Genomic DNA, 27,353 nt, shown 5'->3' on the forward strand with positions numbered 1-27,353 from the left:
AGTGGACACATTGTTTGTAGAGTGTTCAACCTAGGCTACACTTGTGAGGAAAAAAAAACGTTCCATTTACGAGTTGTCAATTTATTCATCGTCTTTTGTTTGGAGTGCTCCTGTCAATCTTGAGTAAGGACGCGCACCTAGCCTGTTTGAAGAATATTCCCAGCTCTCTTTCGATAACCACTCAGCATAAAAGGGGGAAAATGTCATGCTCTGATCCGGTGGAAACGTCATAAAATAGGCCTCCCTGATTACTTCTTATCCCTTGTGCAACTTAGCCTACAGCTCTGTCTGTCTGGAGCTCACTGGTGCAGAAACTCTGACAGACCAGAATATTTTATACAATGTTGCAAGTTTGCTAGCACAAGCTTTGGGCTGGACCAAGTTGATAGTTGTACAATGTTTCTTACAGACAGTCCATGCATAGCCAATGTGATTTCTAGGATATCTGTTTTCATCAGGATATGTTCTACATGCAGGCTGTAGTGTATTTGTTGGATTTATGTAGGCTGTTTTTACACATTACCAATGGCAATAGAAGTTATATTTAAAATGGTAGCATTTTCATTTAGATATCATTTTGATTAACCACTACATTTATTTTGAGATATGAAGACTTTATTATAAATTGAATGAAGCTGTTCTACGAAAAATGTGCAGATGAAAATCATAATGAATCAGTAGAAATGGTACTATACCCTGGCACTCAAAATGGAAAAGGTTAGCGGTCACTGGTGTAGCCTCTTACAGGTAACTTCAGGAGAGTAACGGCAGAATCTGAGAAGGCCAGCAACAGCGGGAAGAGGAGGATGCGAAACAGTTTTTTTTCTTCTTCTGGTTAGGCTATATTGATCTCTAACTCCCTCTTGAGTAATTTGTGTGCCTTCATTTTTAATCACAGTGCTTAAAGCATCAGACGAGCTCTGTGGCCTACATATAGTTGATTTTATTCAAACATAGGGTGTATCTACAGTTGAAGTCAGAAGTTTACATACACCTTAGCCAAATACACTTAAACTCAGTTTTTCACAATTCCTGACATTTAATCCAAGTAAAAATTCCCTGTCTTAGATAAGTTAGGATCATCACTTTATTTTAAGAATGTGAAATGTCAGAATAATAGTAGAGTGTTTTTATATCAGCGTTTATTTCTTTCATTATATTCCCAATGGGTCAGAAGTTTACATACAAATTGATTGTACTTGTTCTCATTGCCTTTAAATTGTTTAACTTGGGTCAAACGTTTTGGGTAGCCTTCCACAAGCTTCCCACAATAAGTTGGGTGAATTTTGGCCCATTCCTCCTGACAAAGCTGGTGTAACTGAGTCAGGTTTGTAGGCCTCCTTGCTCACACATGCTTTTTCAGTTCTGCCCACATATTTTCTATGGGATTGAGGTCAGGGCTTTGTGATGGCCACTCCAATACCTTGACTTTGTTGTCCTTAAGCCATTTTGCCACAACTTTGGAAGTATGCTTTGTGTCATTGTCCATTTGGAAGACCCATTTGCGACCAAGCTTTAACTTCCTGACTGATGTCTTGAGATGTTGCTTCAATATATTCACATAATTTTCCGTCCTCATGATGCCATCTATTTTGTGAAGTGCACCTGGCCCTCCTGCAGCAAAGCACCCCCACAACATGATGCTGCCACCCCCGTGCTTCATGGTTGGGATGGTGTTCTTCGGCTTGCAAGCATCCCCCTTTTTCCTTCAAACATAACGATGGTCATTATGGCCAAACAGTTCTATTTTTGATTCATCATACCAGGGGACATTTCTCCAAAAAGTACGATCTTTGTCCCCATGTGCAGTTGCAAACCATAGTCTGGCTTTTTTATGGTCGTTTTGGAGCAGTGGCTTCTTCCTTGCTGAGCGGTCTTTCAGGTTATGTCGATTTATAGGATTTGTTTTACTGTGGATATAGATGCTTTTGTACCTGTTTCCTCCAGCATCTTCACAATGTCCTTTGCTGTTGTTCTGGGATTGATTCGCACTTTTCGCACCAAAGTACGTTCATCTCTAGGAGAAAGACCGTCTCCTTCCTGAGTGGTATGACGACTGCATGGTCCCATGGTTTTTATACTTGCGTACTATTGTTTGCAAAGATGAACGTGGTACCTTCAGGCGTTTGGAAATTGCTCCCAAGGATGAATCTGACTTGTGGAGGTCTACAATTTTTTTCTGAGGTCTTGGCTGATTTCTTTTGATTTTCCCATGATGTCAAGCAAAGCGGCACTGAGTTTGAAGGTAGGCCTTGACATACATCCACAGGGTACACCCCAATTGACTCAAATTATGTCAATTAGCCTATCAGAAGCTTCTAAAGCATCTGTCTGCTGTACCAGGAAGTGTTGCTTGATCAATGTGATTGTTTCCCTTGTGGTTTTATAGCTCATGTACTTTGCAAGTTATTTCAATACATCCTGTTATTTCTGTGCAAAGACAATATTATGTGTCTGCAGTCACACAGCTTGCTCTAAGGACTGTGGTGAAAGCCCACTGGGTAAAAACTGGTTGAATCAACATTGTTTCCACGTCATAATTCTTTATTTTTTTTATTTTTTTTAAGTATTGTGATGACATTGAATCAAAGTGGAAAACTGTTTAGATTTGTAAAAAGTCATCAACCTCTCAGGGAATTTCATTTTTTTCCCCCAAAACTTTTAACCTTAATCCAATGACATGGTGACATTTCACGTTGAATTCATGTTAGTTGACAACTCAACCAAATGCAAATTAAAACTAGATGTTGAACTTGACGCCTGTGCCCAGTTGGAGAGGTGTGTGTGTGTGTGTGTGTGTGTGTGTGTGTGTGTTCCCATGTCTCTGAAGGTTTGTTGTGGTCCAGCCTGGTTATGTGTATAGCATCTGTAAGCCTACTGTTTGTGTGGATGTTTAGGAGGTATTTAATGGATTGCGTGTATTCTCTCCATCAGGGGTGAAGCTGTAGAAGAATAACTGAAGAGAGAGAGAGAAGATGCCTCCTCCCCCACCACCCCCTGCCCCTCCCCCACCCCCAACCTTCGCTGTGGTAAGCACGCCAAAGACGCCCTAGTTATATTTGAAACTACTGATATGAGTTAACATGACGATGGAAAATTTCATTCAGTTTAGATGTAATCTTAGATGAAGACAGCATCACCTTCTGTCAGATAACCTCTCATCCCCCTCCTGTCAGATAACCTCTCATCCCCCTCCTGTCAGATAACCTCTCATCCCCCTCCTGTCAGATAACCTCTCAGCCACCTCCTGTCAGATAACCTCTCAGCCACCTCCTGTCAGATAACCTCTCAGCCACCTCCTGTCAGATAACCTCTCAGCCACCTCCTGTCAGATAACCTCTCAGCCACCTCCTGTCAGATAACCTCTCAGCCACCTCCTGTCAGATAACCTCTCAGCCACCTTCTGTCAGATAACCTCTCATCCCCCTCCTGTCAGATAACCTCTCATCCCCCTTCTGTCATGAGTGATTGAAGGGAAATTTCTTAGGTCAGTGCAGTTTTGACCTTGTTCAATAGCGCCACCTTGTGGTAGTGACAGGAAGCGTTTCCAGCATGGCAATGTGATTGTGCAAGTTGTCGTCCTAGGTAATACTATATAATTTCCTATATTACTTAACTGGCTTCTTTGTTTGTGTTTTATGTTGTCAACATTCATCAGGCAAATACACAGAAGCCATCACTCAGCAAGAATGAAGCACAAGGAAGAAACGCCTTACTGTCTGATATCGGAAAGGAGCTCGCCTGAAGAAGGCCGTGACCAATGACAGGAGTCAACCCATCATTGACAGTGAGTAAAGGGTTCTCTGATGCTGTGCATTCTCAAGGCTTTACTCAGAATGTACTCATCCTCAGTCTAACCATTAGGAAATATGGAAGCTACTTGAAACCTACAAAGGCCTTCTGCAGATAATTAGATTTCAAAAGCTATGGTCTTGTGCCGGAGGAAAAGAGATTGAATACCTTTCTTCACAGAACCCAAAGGTGGAGGTGGTGGAGGAGGTGGAGGAGGTGGAGGAGGGGGAGGAGGAGGAGGAGGTGGCGGAGGAGGAGGACCAGTACTAGGAGGTCTCTTTGCAGGAGGCATGCCCAAGCTTCGGTCCTCAGGAGGGAACAGTAACGGTAATAATCCATGTGTATAATAAGAGGCTACAATGTACTGGATAAGAGCGTCTGCTAAATGACTTAAATGTAAATGTAAATGTACTGCAGCAGCCTCTCAAGGCTACAATGTACTGCAGCAGCCTCTAGAGGCTACAGTGTACTGCAGCAGCCTCTCGAGGTTACAATGTACTGCAGCAGCCTCTAGAGGCTACAATGTACTGCAGCAGCCTGTAGAGGATACAATGTACTGCAGCAACCTGTAGAGGTTGTATTAATGTGGTTAGTAAGCGGTGTTTGAGATAAGCCATGATAACTATCTAGAACAAGTGCAATGTGTTGCTATATGTAAACTGTAGTGCGCCACCTTGTTCTACACGAGGGGAGGTCCTCAAGACAAGTCAATTACAGGTCTGTCAGAGTTGACCAAAGTGCCAAGGTTTATTACATAACAAAACAATAATACAATGCATGACCCCAGAGACACACTGGCTCTGAGGGGATCGGCAGGGGTCCCCCTCCCCACAAAAAAAAGTAACTCAGTCCAACTTTAAACGTACTGTTGAAAGTTGTAATCGTGGAATGCACAATTTCAAAATGAGGTAGTGCATCATCAGTTGCTCTCGTCATCTTAGTGTTGCAGACCTTAGGGAGTGAGGTTCCCCAGTGCTGGACGAGTGAAGGAGTTTGGGAACCCCTGGTATAGAAGACATACATTATGGATAGATGGCAGCAGGGCAAGAAGTAATGCCAAGACTTGCATGTAAACACTTTACATTAACTATATTCACACTCTTTGTAAGATAACACTGGTGACTAAACACTCTTTGTAAGATAACACTGGTGACTAAACACTCTTTGTAAGATGACACTGGTGACTAAACACTCTTTGTAAGATGATGACACTGGTGACTAAACACTCTTTGTCAGATGATAACACACTGACTAAACACTCTTTGTAAGATGATAACACACTGGTGACTAAACACTCTTTGTAAGATGATAACACACTGGTGACTAAACACTCTTTGTCAGATGATAACACACTGGTGACTAAACACTCTTTGTCAGATGATAACACACTAGTGACTAAACACTCTTTGTAAGATGATAACACACTGGTGACTAAACACTCTGTCAGATGATAACACACTGACTAAACACTCTTTGTCAGATGATAACACACTGGTGACTAAACACTCTTTGTCAGATGATAACACACTGGTGACTAAACACTCTTTGTCAGATGATAACACTGGTGATATTAGCATGCGAAAACACGCATGTAAATTCGTACGACTTGCCTTTGCTCTCTAACCGAATAGTTCCCTTCTAAAACCAGCCTGCCCCGGAGAACTCTGCAGAAAGGGCGACGGAACATATAAACAAGCATATAACAAAGAATATTAAACTAGTCCGCTTGCTAGGGGCAATCACAAATCTTTTTTAATTTTAATTTTATTTTAATAGACAAGTCAGTTAAGAACAAATTCTTATTTTCAATGACGGCCTAGTTTGTTCCTAGGCCGTCATTGAAAATAAGAATTTGTTCTTAACTGACTTGCCTAGTAAAATAAAATTAAAATTAAAAAAGATTTGGGTTAACTGCCTGTTCAGGGGCAGATTCGAACTTGCAACCTTTCGGTTACTAGTCCAACGCTCTAACCACTAGGCTACCCTGCCGCCCCAATAGCAGCTCATTTGCGGACGAGACAAACCAAAAAAACAACCTAATAAGGGACACAAAATTCTTTGAAAAATATAAACAATAATTATAACCCTGGCTCCTTGATAAAATGTCAATATTAAAACTTCAAATATTTTATTAAATACACAACATTAGTAAAAAAGACACCATTCATATTACATAGTTAAAAGCGTATACGTTTCATAGATCCTGTGCTGTACCCTGTTCCCAGCTTACAACCGGCTTCCAAGCCGCCCCCCCCCCAACAGTGTTGAAGACGTTACTGCAATACAAATCATAGCTGTCATTTACTTGAGTAAGCGGTAAAACCATTTACAGAAAAATAAACAAAAGTTGCTGACCAAACGTTTTGACAACTTGCCACAAGCACAGGCCACGCGCGTCGTCCATGGCAGAAACACTGGCTCGCTAATCGAGAGTTGCGGCTCGCTAACTTATACCCCAATTCTCCCCTGGTCTCACAGTCACACCAGCCACTAGGTGACACGGGCTACATATATTTCTGTAATGCATAGAGAGCACTAGTTGGTTGGTTGTTTTTAACCATAGCCCCATGTAAGACAAAATGATGGTAGACAAAGTGTGTGATGTTTGAAACCCTTATGCTTCCACAGGAGGCCCTAGGCCCCCCATGGTACCTCCAGGAGGCCGTTCCTCAGGCCCCAGACCGTTTAGTGGTGGGGGCCCCTCCGCTGGCCCTCCACGGTTCTCAGGGGCCCCAGCCTTTCCCCGGAGCAGCGCCCCCGACCTCCCCAGGGGACGGGCAGGCCCCCCGCGACCAGAGACCCCTGGCGGACCCCCTCCCCCAATCCCCAACACCCCACGGCCCAACCAGAACTTCCAGAGCCGAGGGACCCCGCCTGTTCCAGGAGGAGCCCGGATACCCAGCTCAGCCCCGGCACCTCCACCACCCAACCTCGCAGGCAGACACCAAGGCTTGCCCCCTCCCCCTGGCCCTATAGGGGCCCCGTCTGGGCCAAAACCCTCCTTTGGGGCCCCTCCGGTTCCCAGTAGTGGACGTCCCCCTCTACCCCCAGCCCCCCACCCTGGCAGACCCTCAGAGGACCCCTGGCCCCCACCCCCACCTCTGGGGGGCCACCGGTCCTCCATATCCAGAGATGGACCCCCACCGCCACCATCTTTCAACTCCAAGCCCCCCAGCTCGTCTTCCTCTCGGCCCTCCATCGGCGGTGGTGGAGCTCCCCCTCTCCCTCCTTGCAGACCGGGTCCTCCACTGTTGCCCCCAACGCCTGCGGGAGGAGATGAACACACCCCCAGACTACCACAGAGGAACATTTCACTCAACTCGCCGGCGCCGCCACCTGGCCGGTCAGGACCACTGCCACCCCCTCCCAGTGAGAGGCCGCCCCCTCTGGGTAAAAACCCCCCAGGACGGACAGGTAAGGATGCTGCTTCCTTCAGCCTCCCTTCAGGTCATATAATGATGACTACTGTCTCTTTTTGGGTTCGCTTAGACACTAGAATCATAGTTAACCTTTCTGTGGTCAGTTTGGTCAGACATCAGGACACCGTGTATGTGTTTTGAGACTGGATGGAATGTAGTTTGTGGCTATGTGGTGACCTATAGCGATGATATGATGTGACCTATAGCGATGATATGATGTGACCTATAGCGATGATATGATGTGACCTATAGAGATGCTATGATGTGACCTATAGCGATGCTATGATGTGACCTATAGCGATGATATGATGTGACCTATAGCGATGATATGATGTGACCTATAGCGATGATATGATGTGACCTATAGCGATGATATGATGTGACCTATAGCGATGATATGATGTGACCTATAGCGATGATATGATGTGACCTATAGAGATGCTATGATGTGACCTATAGCGATGATATGATGTGGCCTATAGCGATGATATGATGTGACCTATAGCGATGCTGTGATGTGACCTATAGCGATGATGTGATGTGACCTATAGCGATGCTGTGATGTGACCTATAGCGATGCTGTGATGTGACCTATAGCGATGCTATGATGTGACCTATAGCGATGCTATTATATAGAACTAGTGTTGTATTGAACTCTGTGGTGTAACCTCTTCTCCCCCAGGCCCGCTCCCACCCCCTCCCTCCTCAGGTCCACGTGGAGGCAGTATAAGGTCATCTCCAGTCCCCTCACCTCCTAACCGCCCGGGAGCAGAGCCCCCCGTGGGGGACAACGGCCCCCGCTCCCACCAGACCGACCGGGAATAGGAGGCCCTCCTCCCCCACCTCCCCCCATGGGCAACGGCTTCCAGAACTCCCATCAACACGTTGGTGAGTGTAACGGAAGGAATTCATATGATGAGACCTTACTCCCTGGTGTGCCCTTAGCTCCCATTGCTAATGACTTGGCTTCAGCTCAGTGGGCTAACAGTTTTGTGGAGCAGAGAAGACCCGGGTTTGAACCCATATAGGTCTTTAATTGACCTAGCTGAGAGTTGTGTTTCTCTCTCTGTCAGATGAGTGGGAGGCTCGGTTCCAGTTCCACCCGGTCTCAGACCTCCCTGTCCCAGAGCCTTACGTGTCCTGTCAGAAGACCTACCCCAGCAAGTTGTCCAAGACTGACGGCAGAGGTAGGAACCAAGGGCTTTCCTCCCAGACCTGGGTCAAATACTTTGAAATTTTTGCGCTGTGCTTTAAAAATAGCAAGGCTAAATCAAGTGTTTTCTATATGTATTGATTTGTCCCAAATCTGTTTCCTCCTGAAAGTTTCCAGCCTGCCTTCAGAGTATCTTCCTGTCCTTGACAGCCTGCTTGACATGTCCACTTTATTTTCTTCTTCTTTCCTGTCCAGGTTCAGATAAAAAGTCCAGGGGTGCCCCGCCACTACCCCCTATCCCCAGGTGAAGCACTCGTTTTTGGGATGTCTCCCTCCCTCCCTCCCCTCACATCCATTCCCTTCCCTCCATTCCCTCCTCTCCCCTCCCTCCCTCGCTTCCTCTCCCTCCCTTCTCCTCTCCCTCCCTTCCTCTCCCTCCCTTCTCCTCTCCCTCCCTTCCTCTCCTCTCCCGCCCTTCTTCCCTCCTCTCCTCTCCCTCCCTTCCCTCCCTTCCTCTCCTCTCCCTCCCCTCTCCTCTCCCTCCCCTCCTCTCCCTCAGAGTACATGGATGTAAGTATGTCACCTCCACTGCCTCTGTCCGTGAGGCTTATAGCACCTCATGGAAGGACCATATTTGCAGTGGGACTCACGCAACCATGTGTTTCTGCCTGGAGTTGAGAAAATATTCTCATTTAACGAACAGCACTCCAAACCAACCAAAGTCGCAACAGAGGCTCGTTTTATAGGCTATGCATTTGGTTTTGCTCCACTATGTAGTGTTGAAACTGTATACTTTTGTTATCATTTTTCACTGTGCCTTTTTTTTTCAATTCCGGATTGTTATGAAGGATCTTTATGAGATTTAAGGGAAACAGTCTGTTTCCGGATGCTGTGCCTGTCTTCGCCAAAGAGCAACCGAACTATAGCATATCAGTTACAATATTCTAACCATCAAAGGGTACTTCTCCATACAGTTCATGTGCAGTTCACAGCATGCCTTGTCTTTGTTTTTACACGGGAGAGACAAAATGGACGCTTGTGTGTTACAGTATGCCTTGATTGAACGTTTTCTTTATGCCTTGAAAGAAAAAAGGTCACTCATGACAGTTGTTAGTTTAATTTTGTATGATTTGAGTTGTTGGGAAGGACTATTTGTTTTTATTTTCTAAGTTATCTATTTGACTATACAGTTACAGTATTATCTTCTGCTTCTGTACTACAGCTCTGGGATGTCTCCGCTACTTGATATTAACATCAAGCTTGTCTCAGAACCACTTGCAGAGTGACAATCTAATATTTGACCTATGAAAGTAAATCATTAAAATGTATTAAAATGTTACATACATGATCCTGAAATTATGATATGAATGAGCTTGCTCATAGTCTATGCAAGTGTTTAATGTATGCAAGGAGGATATGAATATGGATCAAAATATGCTGGCAATATGCTGATGTGTGAGAGAAAAGTGCTATGTTTGGCCTCAGTGTTTTCTCTGTTCTGTAAAGACGATAATATGCATTTCTGAATAGAGAATGGGGGAGAATGGCAGGAGCATGTGTGTTTGACCAAAGACAATCGGCTGCACTGGGACGTAGTCTCTTCCCACAGAGGCAGTGTCTCAGATACAACTTGCATTGGAGACTACAAGTCAGACCAAACAGCCAGAAACATCCAGCAGAAATGGAACGTTTTAAAAAGAGGACCATTAAAGTTGTGTGTTAGTTCCTCGTCGGGTGACAGACATAATGACTGGCGTTCCTTATGGGGACGTTTCTCTCTGTCTTCTTTCAGAATGTATTCTGTTTCTTGTTCCCTAGTTATCTCTGTTAACCCAGAAGTCAAATATAGCGGAGTTGGGTCAGCTACACGCAGAAACTGCCCACGGGAGATTAGTTCCCTATGACATTTACAATGGTACTGCAGAGTGCTTTATGCACTTTGGCTTCAAGGGAACTTGATATATATATATATTTTTTGATGCATTCAACTGCTTTTGTTTCTGCCTTTTTGAGTGTATTTTCTTCCTGATGCTTTTCAATGTAGAACAAAGCAAACTATTTCCAAATAGATTTTCTAAATAAAGCAAATAAAGTTGGAGTTGAGACTTCTTGTGTTCTCGTACAATATAAAAGGAAGTTAGTTGCTTCACTAACACTCTCAAACTACACTATTTTAGAATCTAATCCATTTTTCTTAGGGGGATATGCAGCGAGTGGAGTATTCTGGGTTTGTATCTATTTTAAAGGTGTCGAGTCTTAACTAATTCGTTGATTTATTGACCTAAATGTATTGATTTATTGACAGGTCTTAACTCACATTATACAGACCTCTTGAGAGACCCTTACCAACGGCAGAGTGCGGTCGCTTTCCCACCCAATCAAAGCCGAGTATAGCTCCTCGAAACAACACACTTTGGCGACAATTGGATGGCTGGCTTGTCACTCATAATTTAGGGCGTTGATGAACAATGGCACGAAAGGCCACAAATGAGAATTGTTAGTGCTATCAGGGATCCTTGGGACATAACCTTTACTCGAACATTAACCCTTACCATTTTACATGTTAACTTCAATTGGGGCAACGTCAATGTCGTGATGTGCCAAGGATCCCGAATAGCTTTACGCCAAATGATAATAGCATGCGTTTGTACTACCGTTAGCTAGCTGTCAACAGCAGTAGATAGGAAGAGTTAGACTAACGTTTTATATAGCTACATTTTTATTTAAAAAAAAGACAATCGCATGTTAAATATGCAATATCTCGTTACCAGATGTGCAAGGTATGACGCTTTTATATTGTTGTATTTTCGCAATATGTTTTTAGCACGCGAGCTAACTAACGTTAGATGTAACTTACTATCAACGAATAGCATGCTAACTTTAGCTAGCTACAGTACCTAGCGCCAAAACCAATAATTGGCATCGTTTAAGACATCACGAGTTACACGTATAAAAGGTTAACTTTGTCAATCCTCACATGCTGAAATCCCCATGACTAGTTTTGAAAGCAGTTTCAATGCACAGTTGGGTGTAGGCTATAATGCAATATCTGTGGTATGCATGTCATCAGCACTGCACTCCTCGTAAATAGCTTTGTTTTGGTTCTTTTTGACAAATTCTCCCTCTCCTGTATAGGGTATTGGTAGGGCCAGGAGTTTTTCCTAGACTTGTCACTTGGTCAGGAAACGCTATTGGTCCTTGGTATTACATATGTTTTTCTGACAACCAAAAAAGTGTATGACTTATCCTACTACAACTCGCCGATTATTATTGTTTCAACACGGGCATTGCGGATGTATTAGCCTGAACTGATGCCCAGCGTGACTGTTCTGTACTCCGATATCGAAAATATTCCCATCGGTGAAGTAATTTAGTGCTCCTACAACCACAAAACAACCATGAATACCTTCGTAGCCATCCATGGCAAGAACATATCCCACAATCCCCTCTCCTCCACCCAAGCCATGTCTATCGACAAGCTCTTCCCGGCTCTCCTGGAGTGTTTTGGGATCATCCTGTGTGGATACATCGCCGGTAGGACAGACATAATCACCTCCTGTCAAGCTAAAGGATTAGGGAACTTTGTGTCTAAATTCGCCCTCCCGGCGCTGCTCTTCAAGAACATGGTTCTGTTGGACTTTAATAACGTGATCTGGTCGTTCCTGTGGAGTATCCTGATAGCCAAGGTGTCGGTGTTCGTCCTGGTGTGTGTTCTGACGCTAGCCGTGGCCAGTCCGGAGAGCAGGTACAGCAAGGCAGGACTCTACTCCATCTTCGCTACGCAGAGCAACGACTTCGCCCTGGGGTATCCCATTGGTGAGGATAGTTGTCTTTTGGAATGTGATCGTAGTACAATAGGGCGTGTTGATTTTCCTTTGGAAAGTTCAACCTCTTTCTCAAAACAGTCCCAGCCGTTCTACACACACATTCTGAAAGTAATCAGACCCCTTGACTTTTCCCACGTTGTTACTTTACAGCCTCATTCTAAAATTGATTACATAGTTTTTTCCGTCATCAATCTACACACAATACCCCATAATGACAAAGCAAAAACAGGTTTAGACATTTTTGCACATTTTATTTAATTTTTTTAAAATATATATATATATATATCACATTTCCATAAGTATTCAGACTCTTTACTCAGTTCTTTGTTGAAGCACCTTTGGCAGTGATTACAGCCTCGAGTCTTCTTGGGTCTCATGCTACAAGCTTGGCATACCTGTATTTGGGGAGATTCTCCCATTCTTCTCTGCAGATCCTCTCTAGCTCTGTCAGGTTGGATGGGGAGCATCGCAGCTCAGCTATTTTCAGGTCTCTCCAGACATGTTTGATCGATCGGGTTCAAGTCCGGCTCTGGCTTGGCCACTCAAGGACACTCAGAGACTTTTCCCTAAGCCACACCTGCGTTGTCTTGGCTGTGTGCTTAGGGTCGTGGTCCTGTTGGAAGGGGAACCTTCGCCCCAGTCTGAGGTCATGAGTGCTCTGGAACAGGTTTTCATTAAGGATCTCTCTGTGCTTTGCTCCGTTCATCTTTCCCTCGATCCTGACTAGTCTCCCAGTCCCCGCTGCTGAAAAACCTCCCCACTACATGATGCTGCCACCACCATGCTTCACTATAGGGATGGTGCCAGGTTTCTTTCAGACGTGATGCACTGTCAACTGGGACCTTTATATAGTCAGGTGTGTGCCTTTCCAAGTTGTAGAAACCGCTCAAAGATGATCAATGGAAACAGGATGCACCTGAGCTCAATTTACAGTCTCATAGCAAAGGGTCTGAATAGTTATGTAAATAAGTTATTTCTGTTTATTTGTAATACATTTGCAAACACTTCTCAAAACCTCTTCGCTTTGTCATTATGGCGTATTGTGTGTAGCTTGATGAGGAAAACATTTTAATTTAATCAATTTTAGAATAAGGCTGTAACATAACAAAATGTGGAAAAAGTGAAGGGGTCTGAATACTTCCTGAATGCTCTGTATTTGTTGGAACATCTGGGAGTCCCTGAGGAGTGGTTTGGAAACCATACAATAACATCTGCCACCCCCCGTCCCTGCAGTGGATGCCCTGTACAGGAACACATATCCAGAGTACCTGCAGTACATCTACCTGGTGGCTCCTGTCTCCCTGATGTTCCTCAATCCCATAGGATTTGCCTTCTGTGAGGTCCAGAAGTGGAAGGACCACCCAGAGAGACAGCAGGGCAAGTTGCAGATCGTCAGAGTGGTGCTGTTGCAGGTCATTTCATCTTGCTTTCTTCTGTGATCAATAGTTTTTCTTTGTTTTGCAAATGACATTAAATGGTGCTTTATTCTTTATTGGACTTGGAACATATTTAACATTCAATACAAGTAGTAAATACGCAGGATTTTGTAACAAATAAATTAGAGTGAAAGGATCTGTGTATCTGTTAGCTAGCTGTGATAAGAATAGAAAAACATCTTAATATCACAGTGAATAATAAAGGCTAGAAAACATGGTGTCAGGGTGTCTTAGGGGGTTGGGTTGAACATGGTGTCAGGGTGTCTTAGGGGGTTGGGTTAAAACATGGTGTCAGGGTGTCTTAGGGGGTTGGGTTGAACATGGTGTCAGGGTGTCTTAGGGGGTTGGGTTGAACATGGTGTCAGGGTGTCTTAGGGGGTTGGGTTAAACATGGTGTCAGGGTGTGTCTTAGGGGGTTGGGTTAAAACATGGTGTCAGGGTGTCTTAGGGGGTTGAGTTAAAACATGGTGTCAGGGTGTCTTAGGGGGTTGGGTTAAAACATGCTGTCAGGGTGTGTCTTAGGGGGTTAAAACATGGTGTCAGGGTGTGTCTTAGGGGTTGGGTTAACATGGTGTCAGGGTGTCTTAGGGGTTGGGTTAACATGGTGTCAGGGTGTCTTAGGGGTTGGGTTAACATGGTGTCAGGGTGTCTTAGGGGGTTGGGTTAACATGGTGTCAGGGTGTGTCTTAGGGGGTTGGGTTAACATGGTGTCGGGGTGTGTCTTAGGGGGTTGAGTTAAAAGATGGTGTCAGGGTGTCTTAGGGGGTTGGGTTAAAACATGGTGTCAGGGTGTGTCTTCGGGGGTTAAAACATGGTGTCAGGGTGTGTCTTAGGGGGTTGGGTTAACATGGTGTCAGGGTGTCTTAGGGGGTTGGGTTAACATGGTGTCAGGGTGTCTTAGGGGGTTGGGTTAACATGGTGTCAGGGTGTCTTAGGGGGTTGGGTTAACATGGTGTCAGGGTGTCTTAGGGGGTTGGGTTAAAACATGGTGTCAGGGTGTGTCTTCGGGGGTTAAAACATGGTGTCAGGGTGTGTCTTAGGGGGTTGGGTTAAATCAGGGTGTCTTAGGGGGTTGGGTTAACATGGTGTCAGGGTGTGTCTTAGGGGGTTAAAACATGGTGTCAGGGTGTGTCTTAGGAGGTTGGGTTAAATCATGGTGTCAGGGTGTATTAGGGGACTGGGTTAAAACATGGTGTCAGGGTGTCTTAGGGGGTCTGGGTTAAACATGGTGTCAGGGTGTCTTAGGGGGTCTGGGTTAACATGGTGTCAGGGTGTGTCTTAGGTGGTTGGGTTAAACATGGTGTCAGGGTGTCTTAGGGGGTTGGGTTAACATGGTGTCAGGGTGTGTCTTAGGGGGTTGGGTTAATGGCAATAAGACAGATTTTTTGTGGACTGTAAGGAAAGTGGACAGTAAAATGTTATTCTATACAGTGGTGGCTGGTGGACATTGTGTCCCACTTTTATTCGAATCTATTTTATAGGTACTGAAGAACCCGATAGTGTTCATGGTGGTGGTCGGGATCGTGTCCCACTTTGCCCTGGGCCAGAGGATCCCTGCTGTGATGGAGGAGTTTGTGGATGGCCTGGCCAACTCCTTCGGAGGAGCAGCTCTCTTCTACCTGGGACTATCTATGGTGGGACAGGTGACGAAACTCACCAGGTCTACTGGAGTAGCCCTTATCCTGCTCATCACTGCCAAACTGTGAGTTACAGAAATGTCAAGAACTGACATTCCTTCAAGTCGTTATCAACCTACCCTGTGGGAATGGATGGATAGGGTGCTGACAATAGGTTACTGTCCTGTCCTAGTGGTACTGTCCTGTCCTAGTGGTACTGTCCTGTCCTAGTGGTACTGTACTGTCCTAGTGGTGTGGTACTGTCCTAGTGGTCCTGTCCTGTCCTAGTGGTGTGGTACTGTCCTGTCCTAGTGGTGTGGTACTGTCTTAGTGGTACTGTCCTAATGGTACTGTACTGTCCTAGTGGTACTGTCCTAGTGGTACTGTCCTAGTGGTGTGGTACTGTCCTGTCCTAGTGGTGTGGTACTGTCCTAGTGGTACTGTCCTAATGGTACTGTACTGTCCTAGTGGTACTGTCCTAATGGTACTGTACTGTCCTAGTGGTACTGCCCTAGTGGTACTGTCCTGCCCTAGTGGTACTGTCCTGCCCTAGTGGTACTGTCCTGTCCTAGTGGTACTGTCCTGCCCTAGTGGTGTGGTACTGCCCTGCCCTAGTGGTGTGGTACTGCCCTGCCCTAGTGGTGTGGTACTGTCCTAGTGGTCCTGTCCTGTCCTAGTGGTGTGGTACTGTCCTGTCCTAGTGGTGTGGTACTGTCTTAGTGGTACTGTCCTAATGGTACTGTACTGTCCTAGTGGTACTGTCCTAGTGGTACTGTCCTAGTGGTACTGTCCTAGTGGTGTGGTACTGTCCTAGTGGTGTGGTACTGTCCTGTCCTAGTGGTGTGGTACTGTCTTAGTGGTACTGTCCTGTCCTAGTGGTGTGGTACTGTCCTAGTGGTACTGTCCTAATGGTACTGTACTGTCCTAGTGGTACTGTCCTAGTGGTACTGTACTAGTGCTACTGTCCTGTCCTAGTGGTACTGTCCTGTCCTAGTGGTACTGCCCTAGTGGTACTGCCCTGCCCTAGTGGTACTGTCCTGTCCTAGTGGTACTGTCCTGTCCTAGTGGTACTGTCCTGCCCTAGTGGTACTGTCCTAGTGGTACTGTCCTAGTGGTACTGTCCTAGTGGTACTGTCCTGCCCTAGTGGTCCTGTCCTAGTGGTACTGTCCTGTCCTAGTGGTACTGTCCTGTCCTAGTGGTACTGCCCTAGTGGTACTGCCCTAGTGGTACTGTCCTGCCCTAGTGATACTGCCCTAGTGGTACTGTCCTGTCCTAGTGGTACTGTCCTAGTGGTACTGTCCTAGTGGTACTGTCCAAGTGGTACTGCCCTAGTGGTACTGCCCTAGTGGTACTGTCCTGTCCTAGTGGTACTGCCCTAGTGGTACTGCCCTGCCCTAGTGGTACTGTCCTGTCCTAGTGGTACTGTCCTAGTGGTACTGTCCTGCCCTAGTGGTACTGCCCTGCCCTAGTGGTACTGCCCTAGTGGTACTGTCCTAGTGGTACTGTCCTAGTGGTACTGTCCTGCCCTAGTGGTACTGTACTGTCCTAGTGGTGTGGTACTGTCCTAGTGGTCCTGTCCTGTCCTAGTGGTGTGGTACTGTCTTAGTGGTACTGTCCTAATGGTACTGTACTGTCCTAGTGGTACTGTCCTAGTGGTACTGTCCTAGTGGTGTGGTACTGTCCTGTCCTAGTGGTGTGGTACTGTCCTAGTGGTACTGTCCTAATGGTACTGTACTGTCCTAGTGGTACTGTCCTAATGGTACTGTACTGTCCTAGTGGTACTGTCCTAGTGGTACTGTCCTGCCCTAGTGGTACTGTCCTGCCCTAGTGGTACTGTCCTGTCCTAGTGGTACTGTCCTGTCCTAGTGGTACTGTCCTGCCCTAGTGGTACTGCCCTGCCCTAGTGGTGTGGTACTGCCCTGCCCTAGTGGTGTGGTACTGTCCTAGTGGTCCTGTCCTGTCCTAGTGGTGTGGTACTGTCCTAGTGGTGTGGTACTGTCCTGTCCTAGTGGTGTGGTACTGTCTTAGTGGTACTGTCCTAATGGTACTGTACTGTCCTAGTGGTACTGTCCTAGTGGTACTGTCCTAGTGGTACTGTCCTAGTGGTGTGGTACTGTCCTAGTGGTGTGGTACTGTCCTGTCCTAGTGGTGTGGTACTGTCTTAGTGGTACTGTCCTGTCCTAGTGGTGTGGTACTGTCCTAGTGGTACTGTCCTAATGGTACTGTACTGTCCTAGTGGTACTGTCCTAGTGGTACTGTACTAGTGCTACTGTCCTGTCCTAGTGGTACTGTCCTGTCCTAGTGGTACTGCCCTAGTGGTACTGTCCTGTCCTAGTGGTACTGTCCTGTCCTAGTGGTACTATCCTAGTGGTACTGTCCTGTCCTAGTGGTACTGTCCTGCCCTAGTGGTACTGTCCTAGTGGTACTCTCCTAGTGGTACTGTCCTGTCCTAGTGGTCCTGTCCTAGTGGTACTGTCCTGTCCTAGTGGTACTGTCCTGTCCTAGTGGTACTGTCCTAGTGGTACTGTCCTAGTGGTACTGTCCTGCCCTAGTGGTACTGCCCTAGTGGTACTGCCCTGCCCTAGTGGTACTGTCCTGTCCTAGTGGTACTGTCCTGTCCTAGTGGTACTGTCCTGCCCTAGTGGTACTGCCCTAGTGGTACTGCCCTGCCCTAGTGGTACTGTCCTGTCCTAGTGGTACTGTCCTAGTGGTACTGTCCTGTCCTAGTGGTACTGTCCTGCCCTAGTGGTACTGCCCTAGTGGTACTGTCCTAGTGGTACTGTCCTGCCCTAGTGGTACTGTCCTGCCCTAGTGGTACTGTCCTGTCCTAGTGGTACTGTCCTAGTGGTACTGCCCTAGTGGTACTGCCCTAGTGGTACTGTCCTGTCCTAGTGGTACTGCCCTAGTGGTACTGTCCTGTCCTAGTGGTACTGTCCTGTCCTAGTGGTACTGTCCTGTCCTAGTGGTACTATCCTAGTGGTACTGTCCTGTCCTAGTGGTACTGTCCTGCCCTAGTGGTACTGTCCTAGTGGTACTCTCCTAGTGGTACTGTCCTGTCCTAGTGGTCCTGTCCTAGTGGTACTGTCCTGTCCTAGTGGTACTGTCCTGTCCTAGTGGTACTGTCCTAGTGGTACTGTCCTAGTGGTACTGTCCTAGTGGTACTGCCCTAGTGGTACTAGTGGTACTGTCCTGTCCTAGTGGTACTGTCCTGTCCTAGTGGTACTGTCCTGTCCTAGTGGTACTGTCCTAGTGGTACTGCCCTAGTGGTACTGCCCTAGTGGTACTGTCCTGTCCTAGTGGTACTGCCCTAGTGGTACTGTCCTGTCCTAGTGGTACTGTCCTAGTGGTACTGTCCTAGTGGTACTGCCCTAGTGGTACTGCCCTAGTGGTACTGTCCTGTCCTAGTGGTACTGTCCTGTCCTAGTGGTACTGTCCTAGTGGTACTGTCCTAGTGGTACTGCCCTAGTGGTACTGCCCTAGTGGTACTGTCCTGTCCTAGTGGTACTGCCCTAGTGGTACTGTCCTGTCCTAGTGGTACTGTCCTAGTGGTACTGTCCTGTCCTAGTGGTACTGCCCTAGTGGTACTGCCCTAGTGGTACTGTCCTGCCCTAGTGGTACTGTCCTAGTGGTACTGTCCTGTCCTAGTGGTACTGTCCTGTCCTAGTGGTACTGCCCTAGTGGTACTGTCCTGTCCTAGTGGTACTGTCCTGTCCTAGTGGTACTGTCCTGTCCTAGTGGTACTGCCCTAGTGGTACTGTCCTGTCCTAGTGGTACTGTCCTGTCCTAGTGGTACTGCCCTAGTGGTACTGTCCTGTCCTAGTGGTACAGCCCTAGTGGTACTGTCCTAGTGGTACTGTCCTAGTGGTACTGCCCTAGTGGTCCTGTCCTGTCCTAGTGGTGTGGTACTGTCCTGTCCTAGTGGTGTGGTACTGTCCTAGTGGTACTGTCCTAATGGTACTGTACTGTCCTAGTGGTACTGTCCTAATGGTACTGTACTGTCCTAGTGGTACTGCCCTAGTGGTACTGTCCTGCCCTAGTGGTACTGTCCTGCCCTAGTGGTACTGTCCTGTCCTAGTGGTACTGTCCTGCCCTAGTGGTGTGGTACTGCCCTGCCCTAGTGGTGTGGTACTGCCCTGCCCTAGTGGTGTGGTACTGTCCTAGTGGTCCTGTCCTGTCCTAGTGGTGTGGTACTGTCCTGTCCTAGTGGTGTGGTACTGTCTTAGTGGTACTGTCTTAGTGGTACTGTCCTAATGGTACTGTACTGTCCTAGTGGTACTGTCCTAGTGGTACTGTCCTAGTGGTGTGGTACTGTCCTAGTGGTGTGGTACTGTCCTGTCCTAGTGGTGTGGTACTGTCTTAATGGTACTGTCCTGTCCTAGTGGTGTGGTACTGTCCTAGTGGTACTGTCCTAATGGTACTGTACTGTCCTAGTGGTACTGTCCTAGTGGTACTGTACTAGTGCTACTGTCCTGTCCTAGTGGTACTGTCCTGTCCTAGTGGTACTGCCCTAGTGGTACTGTCCTGTCCTAGTGGTACTGTCCTGTCCTAGTGGTACTGTCCTGCCCTAGTGGTACTGCCCTAGTGGTACTGTCCTAGTGGTACTGTCCTAGTGGTACTGTCCTAGTGGTACTGTCCTAGTGGTCCTGTCCTAGTGGTACTGTCCTGTCCTAGTGGTACTGCCCTAGTGGTACTGCCCTAGTGGTACTGTCCTGCCCTAGTGATACTGCCCTAGTGGTACTGTCCTGTCCTAGTGGTACTGTCCTAGTGGTACTGTCCTAGTGGTACTGTCCAAGTGGTACTGCCCTAGTGGTACTGCCCTAGTGGTACTGTCCTGTCCTAGTGGTACTGCCCTAGTGGTACTGCCCTGCCCTAGTGGTACTGTCCTGTCCTAGTGGTACTGTCCTAGTGGTACTGTCCTGCCCTAGTGGTACTGCCCTGCCCTAGTGGTACTGCCCTAGTGGTACTGTCCTAGTGGTACTGTCCTAGTGGTACTGTCCTGCCCTAGTGGTACTGTACTGTCCTAGTGGTGTGGTACTGTCCTAGTGGTCCTGTCCTGTCCTAGTGGTGTGGTACTGTCCTGTCCTAGTGGTGTGGTACTGTCTTAGTGGTACTGTCCTAATGGTACTGTACTGTCCTAGTGGTACTGTCCTAGTGGTACTGTCCTAGTGGTGTGGTACTGTCCTGTCCTAGTGGTGTGGTACTGTCCTAGTGGTACTGTCCTAATGGTACTGTACTGTCCTAGTGGTACTGTCCTAATGGTACTGTACTGTCCTAGTGGTACTGTCCTAGTGGTACTGTCCTGCCCTAGTGGTACTGTCCTGCCCTAGTGGTACTGTCCTGTCCTAGTGGTACTGTCCTGTCCTAGTGGTACTGTCCTGCCCTAGTGGTACTGCCCTGCCCTAGTGGTGTGGTACTGCCCTGCCCTAGTGGTGTGGTACTGTCCTAGTGGTCCTGTCCTGTCCTAGTGGTGTGGTACTGTCCTAGTGGTGTGGTACTGTCCTGTCCTAGTGGTGTGGTACTGTCTTAGTGGTACTGTCCTAATGGTACTGTACTGTCCTAGTGGTACTGTCCTAGTGGTACTGTCCTAGTGGTACTGTCCTAGTGGTGTGGTACTGTCCTAGTGGTGTGGTACTGTCCTGTCCTAGTGGTGTGGTACTGTCTTAGTGGTACTGTCCTGTCCTAGTGGTGTGGTACTGTCCTAGTGGTACTGTCCTAATGGTACTGTACTGTCCTAGTGGTACTGTCCTAGTGGTACTGTACTAGTGCTACTGTCCTGTCCTAGTGGTACTGTCCTGTCCTAGTGGTACTGCCCTAGTGGTACTGCCCTGCCCTAGTGGTACTGTCCTGTCCTAGTGGTACTGTCCTGTCCTAGTGGTACTATCCTAGTGGTACTGTCCTGTCCTAGTGGTACTGTCCTGCCCTAGTGGTACTGTCCTAGTGGTACTCTCCTAGTGGTACTGTCCTGTCCTAGTGGTCCTGTCCTAGTGGTACTGTCCTGTCCTAGTGGTACTGTCCTGTCCTAGTGGTACTGTCCTAGTGGTACTGTCCTAGTGGTACTGTCCTGCCCTAGTGGTACTGCCCTAGTGGTACTGCCCTGCCCTAGTGGTACTGTCCTGTCCTAGTGGTACTGCCCTAGTGTACTCCTAGTGGTACTCCTAGTGGTACTGTCCTGCCCTAGTGGTACTGCCCTAGTGGTACTGCCCTGCCCTAGTGGTACTGTCCTGTCCTAGTGGTACTGTCCTAGTGGTACTGTCCTGTCCTAGTGGTACTGTCCTGCCCTAGTGGTACTGCCCTAGTGGTACTGTCCTAGTGGTACTGTCCTGCCCTAGTGGTACTGTCCTGCCCTAGTGGTACTGTCCTGCCCTAGTGGTACTGTCCTGTCCTAGTGGTACTGTCCTAGTGGTACTGCCCTAGTGGTACTGCCCTAGTGGTACTGTCCTGTCCTAGTGGTACTGCCCTAGTGGTACTGTCCTGTCCTAGTGGTACTGTCCTGTCCTAGTGGTACTGTCCTAGTGGTACTGTCCTGTCCTAGTGGTACTATCCTAGTGGTACTGTCCTGTCCTAGTGGTACTGTCCTGCCCTAGTGGTACTGTCCTAGTGGTACTCTCCTAGTGGTACTGTCCTGTCCTAGTGGTCCTGTCCTAGTGGTACTGTCCTGTCCTAGTGGTACTGTCCTGTCCTAGTGGTACTGTCCTAGTGGTACTGTCCTAGTGGTACTGCCCTAGTGGTACTGCCCTAGTGGTACTGTCCTGTCCTAGTGGTACTGCCCTAGTGGTACTGTCCTGTCCTAGTGGTACTGTCCTAGTGGTACTGTCCTAGTGGTACTGTCCTAGTGGTGTCCTAGTGGTACTGTCCTAGTGGTACTGCCCTAGTGGTACTGTCCTGTCCTAGTGGTACTGTCCTGTCCTAGTGGTACTGCCCTAGTGGTACTGTCCTGTCCTAGTGGTACTGTCCTGTCCTAGTGGTACTGGTAGTGGTACTGTCCTGTCCTAGTGGTACTGCCCTAGTGGTACTGTCCCCTAGTGGTACTGTCCTGTCCCTAGTGGTACTGCCTAGTGGTACTGTCCTGTCTAGTGGTAGTGGTCCTGTCCTAGTGTCCTGTCCTAGTGGTACTGTCCTGTCCTAGTGGTACTGTCCTAGTGGTACTGTCCTAGTGTACTGTCTAGTGGTACTGTCCTAGTGGTACTGCCCTAGTGGTACTGCCCTAGTGGTACTGTCCTGGTACTCCTAGTGGTACTGCTGTCCTAGTGGTACTGTCCTGTCCTAGTGGTACTGTCCTAGTGGTACTGTCCTCCTAGTGGTACCTGTCCTAGTGGTACTGTCCCTAGTGGTACTGCCCTAGTGGTACTGTCCTGCCCTAGTGGTACTGTCCTAGTGGTACTGTCCTGTCCTAGTGGTACTGTCCTGTCCTAGTGGTACTGCCCTAGTGGTACTGTCCTGTCCTAGTGGTACTGTCCTAGTGTCCTAACACAGTGGTATCTGTCTGTCTCTCCTATGTAGGCTGGTGATGCCTCTCATCTGTAAGGACATGGTCGACCTGCTGGACTCTACAGGTTCCAACAGCAGCAGTCTGAACCACTCCAGCCTGTCCAACTATGCCTTTCTCTACGGGGTGTTCCCCCCTGCTCCCAGCGTAGCCATCTACGCATCACAGTACAACATGGAGCTGGACGTGGTGAGTTGGTACCCCACACACACACACCACAGTACAACATGGAGCTGGACGTGGTGAGCTGGTACCCCTCCACACACACACACACACACACACACACACACACCACAGTACAACATGGAGCTGGACGTGGTGAGTTGGTACCCTCTCCACACACACACACACACACACACACACACACACACACACACACACACACCACAGTACAACATGGAGCTGGAAGTGGTGAGTTGGTACCACACACACACACACACACACACACACACACACACACACACACACACACACACACCACAGTACAACATGGAGCTGGACGTGGTGAGTTGGTACCACACACACACACACACACCACAGTACAACATGGAGCTGGACGTGGTGAGTTGGTACCCCACACACACACACACACACACACACACACACCACAGTACAACATGGAGCTGGACGTGGTGAGTTGGTACCCCACACACACACACAGACACACCACAGTACAACATGGAGCTGGACGTGGTGAGTTGGTACCCCACACACACACACACCACAGTACAACATGGAGCTGGACGTGGTGAGTTGGTACCCTACACACACACACAGACACACCACAGTACAACATGGAGCTGGACGTGGTGAGTTGGTACCCCACACACACACACAGACACACCACAGTACAACATGGAGCTGGACGTGGTGAGTTGGTACCCCACACACACACACACACACCACAGTACAACATGGAGCTGGACGTGGTGAGTTGGTACCACACACACACAAACACACCACAGTACAACATGGAGCTGGACGTGGTGAGTTGGTAACACACACACACACACCACACCACACCACACCACACCACACCACACCACACCCCACCCCACCACAGTACAACATGGAGCTGGACGTGGTGAGTTGGTACCACACACACACACACAGTACAACATGGAGCTGGATGTGGTGAGTTGGTAACACACACACACACACACACACACACAGTACAACATGGGGCTGGACGTGGTGAGTTGGTAACACACACACACACACACCACAGTACAACATGGAGCTGGAAGTGGTGAGTATTACATTATCAATTCGTATTTAATTTCTTAGCTAATAGCCACCTTTCTAGACAGCCAGGGCTTGTATTTACACATCTCTCTCTCTACCTCTGTCTGTCCTCCTGTAGGTGACGTCAGGGATGGTGATCAGCACGTTCCTGTCTGCCCCCATCATGTCTCTCTCTACCTCTCTGTCTGTCCTCCTGTAGGTGACGTCAGGGATGGTGATCAGCACGTGCCTGTCTGCCCCCATCATGTCTCTCTCTACCTCTCTGTCTGTCCTCCTGTAGGTGACGCCCAGGGATGGTGATCAGCACGTTCCTGTCTGCCCCCATCATGTCTCTCTCTACCTCTCTGTCTGTCCTCCTGTAGGTGACGTCAGGGATGGTGATCACTGTACTGTCTAGTGGTAGTCCTAATGGTACACGTTCCTGTCTGCCCCCATCATGTCTCTCTCTACCTCTCTGTCTGTCCTCCTGTAGGTGACGTCAGGGATGGTGATCAGCACGTTCCTGTCTGCCCCCATCATGTCTCTCTCTACCTCTCTGTCTGTCCTCCTGTAGGTGACGTCAGGGATGGTGATCACCACGTGGTCCTGTCTGCCCCCATCATGTCTCTCTCTACCTCTCTGTCTGTCCTCCTGTAGGTGACGTCAGGGATGGTGATCAGCACGTGTCCTGTCTGCCCCCATCATGTCTCTCTCTACCTCTCTGTCTGTCCTCCTGTAGGTGACGTCAGGGATGGTGATCAGCACGTTCCTGTCTGCCCCCATCATGTCTCTCTCTACCTCTCTGTCTGTCCTCCTGTAGGTGACGTCAGGGATGGTGATCAGCACGTGCCTGTCTGCCCCCATCATGTCTCTCTCTACCTCTCTGTCTGTCCTCCTGTAGGTGACGTCAGGGATGGTGATCAGCACGTTCCTGTCTGCCCATCATGTCTCTCTCTACCTCTCTGTCTGTCCTCCTGTAGGTACGTCAGGGATGGTGATCAGCACTGTGCCTGTCTGCCCCCATCATGTCTCTCTCTACCTCTCTGTCTGTCCTCCTGTAGGTGACTTCAGGGATGGTGATCAGCACGTCTCCTGTCTGCCCCCATCATGTCTCTCTCTGTCCTCTCTGTCTGTCCTCCTGTAGGTGACGTCAGGGATGGTGGTCTGCACGTGGCCTGTCTGCCCCCATCATGTCTCTCTCTACCTCTCTGTCTGTCCTCCTGTAGGTGACTGTCCTGCCTAGTGGATGGTGATCAGCACGTGTCCTGTCTGCCCCCATCATGTCTCTCTCTACCTGGTCTGTCTGTCCTCCTGTAGGTGACGTCAGGGATGGTGATCTGCACGTGCCTGTCTGCCCCCATGGTGTGGTCTCTCTCTACCTCTCTGTCTGTCCTCCTGTAGGTGACTGTCAGGGATGGTGATCTGCACGTGCCTGTCTGCCCCCATCATGTCTCTCTGGTACCTCTCTGTCTGTCCTCCTGTGGGTTGTCAGGGATGGTGATCCAGCACGTGCCTGTCTGCCCCCATCATGTGTGGTCTCTCTACCTCTCTGTCTGTCCTCCTGTGGTACTGTCAGGGATGGTGATCAGCACGTGCCTGTCTGCCCCCATCATGTCTCTCTCTACCTCTCTGTCTGTCCTCCTGTAGGTGATCAGGGATGGTGATCCAGTGGCACGTGCCTGTCTGCCCCCATCATGTCTCTGGTCTACCTCTCTGTCTGTCCTCCTGTGGTGACTGTCAGGGATGGTGATCAGCACGTGCCATGGTGTCTGCCCCCATCATGTCTCTCTGGTACCTCTCTGTCTGTCCTCCTGTAGGTGACGTCAGGGATGGTGTTCAGCACGTGCCTGTACTGCCCCCATCATGTCTCTCTCTACCTCTCTGTCTGTCCTCCTGTAGGTGACGTCCAGGGATGGTGATCAGCACGTGCCTGTCTGCCCCCATCATGTCTCTGGTCTACCTCTCTGTCTGTCCTCCTGTAGGTGACGTCAGGGATGGTGATCAGCACGTGCCTGTCTGCCCCCATCATGTCTCTCTGGTACTATCTCTGTCTGTCCTCCTGTAGGTGACGTCAGGGATGGTGATCAGTGGCACGTGCCTGTCTGCCCCCATCATGTCTCTCTCTACCTCTCTGTCTGTCCTCCTGTAGGTGACGTCCAGGGATGGTGATCAGCATGTCCTGCCTGTCTGCCCCCATCATGTCTCTCTCTACCTCTCTGTCTGTCCTCCTGTAGGTGACGTCAGGGATGGTGATCAGCACGTGCCTGTCTGCCCCCATCATGTACTCTCTCTACCTCTCTGTCTGTCCTCCTGTAGGTGACGTCAGGGTATGGTGATCAGCACGTACTGTCCTGTCTGCCCCCATCATGTCTCTCTCTACCTCTCTGTCTGTCCTCCTGTAGGTGACTGTCAGGGATGGTGATCAGCACGTGCCTGTCTGCCCCCATCATGTCTCTCTCTACCTCTCTGTCTGTCCTCCTGTAGGTACTGACGTCAGGGATGGTGATCAGCACTGTGGTACTCCTAGTGTCTGCCCCCATCATGTCTGTCTCTCTACCTAGTGTCTGTCTGTCCTGAAACACAGGTGACTGTCCTAGGGATGGTGACTGACCATCCTGTCTGTCCCCCATCATGTCTCTCTCTACCTCTCTGTCTGTCCTCCTGTAGGTGACTCTCATCTGGGATGGTGATCAGCACAGGTTCCTGTCTGCCCCCATCATGTACGTGTCAGCCTGGCTGCTGACCATCCCCCTGATGAACCCCAAGCCACTGGTCACTGAGCTGCAGAATGTCAGCTTCAACATCAGCATCGTCAGCCTGGTCGCACTGGTGAGGGTTCTCTCTATGTTCTTGTCTCTCTCTGTCTCTCTGTCTCTCAATTCAATTCAATTTCAATTCAATTTAAGGGGCTTTATTGGCATGGGAAACATGTGTTAACATTGCCAAAGCAAATAAGGTAAACAATAAAAATTAACAGTAGACATCACACATACAGAAGTTTCAAAACAATAAAGACATTACAAATGTCATATTCCTTCATATACATACATATATACACAGTGTTTTTACAATGTACAAATGGTAAAGGACACAAGATAAAATAAATACAGCATTCTATGGGTTGTATTTACAATGGTGTTTGTTCCTCACTAGTACAACATGCTAAAGGGTTATTGGCAACAGGTCACAAATCTTGCTCTGATGGCACACAGTACATTCTAAAGGGTTATTACTGTCTCTCTCTCTTCATATACAGTACTTCTCTCTCTGTTTTACATATATCCTCTGTTTCTCTCTCTCTCTCTCATATACAGTACATCTAAAGGGTTTACATTATCTCTCTGTTTCTCTCTCTTTCTCAGCCAGGGCTTGTATTTTCTCTCTCTCTCTCTCTGTCTC

The 27,353-nt window shown here is 48.3% G+C and overlaps 2 pseudogenes; both read left to right on the plus strand.

Moving 5' to 3' along the window:
- LOC135530782 (WAS/WASL-interacting protein family member 1-like) overlaps nt 1-10,472 on the plus strand; it is a 30,656-nt pseudogene extending 20,184 nt beyond the window's left edge.
- A 354-nt stretch (nt 10,473-10,826) lies between these two features.
- The window catches only part of LOC135530779 (lysosomal cholesterol signaling protein-like), a 35,882-nt pseudogene continuing 19,355 nt past the window's right edge, over nt 10,827-27,353 (plus strand).

The sequence above is a fragment of the Oncorhynchus masou genome, unplaced genomic scaffold, assembly GCF_036934945.1.
Source record: "Oncorhynchus masou masou isolate Uvic2021 unplaced genomic scaffold, UVic_Omas_1.1 unplaced_scaffold_1417, whole genome shotgun sequence".
NCBI lineage: Eukaryota > Metazoa > Chordata > Actinopteri > Salmoniformes > Salmonidae > Oncorhynchus > Oncorhynchus masou.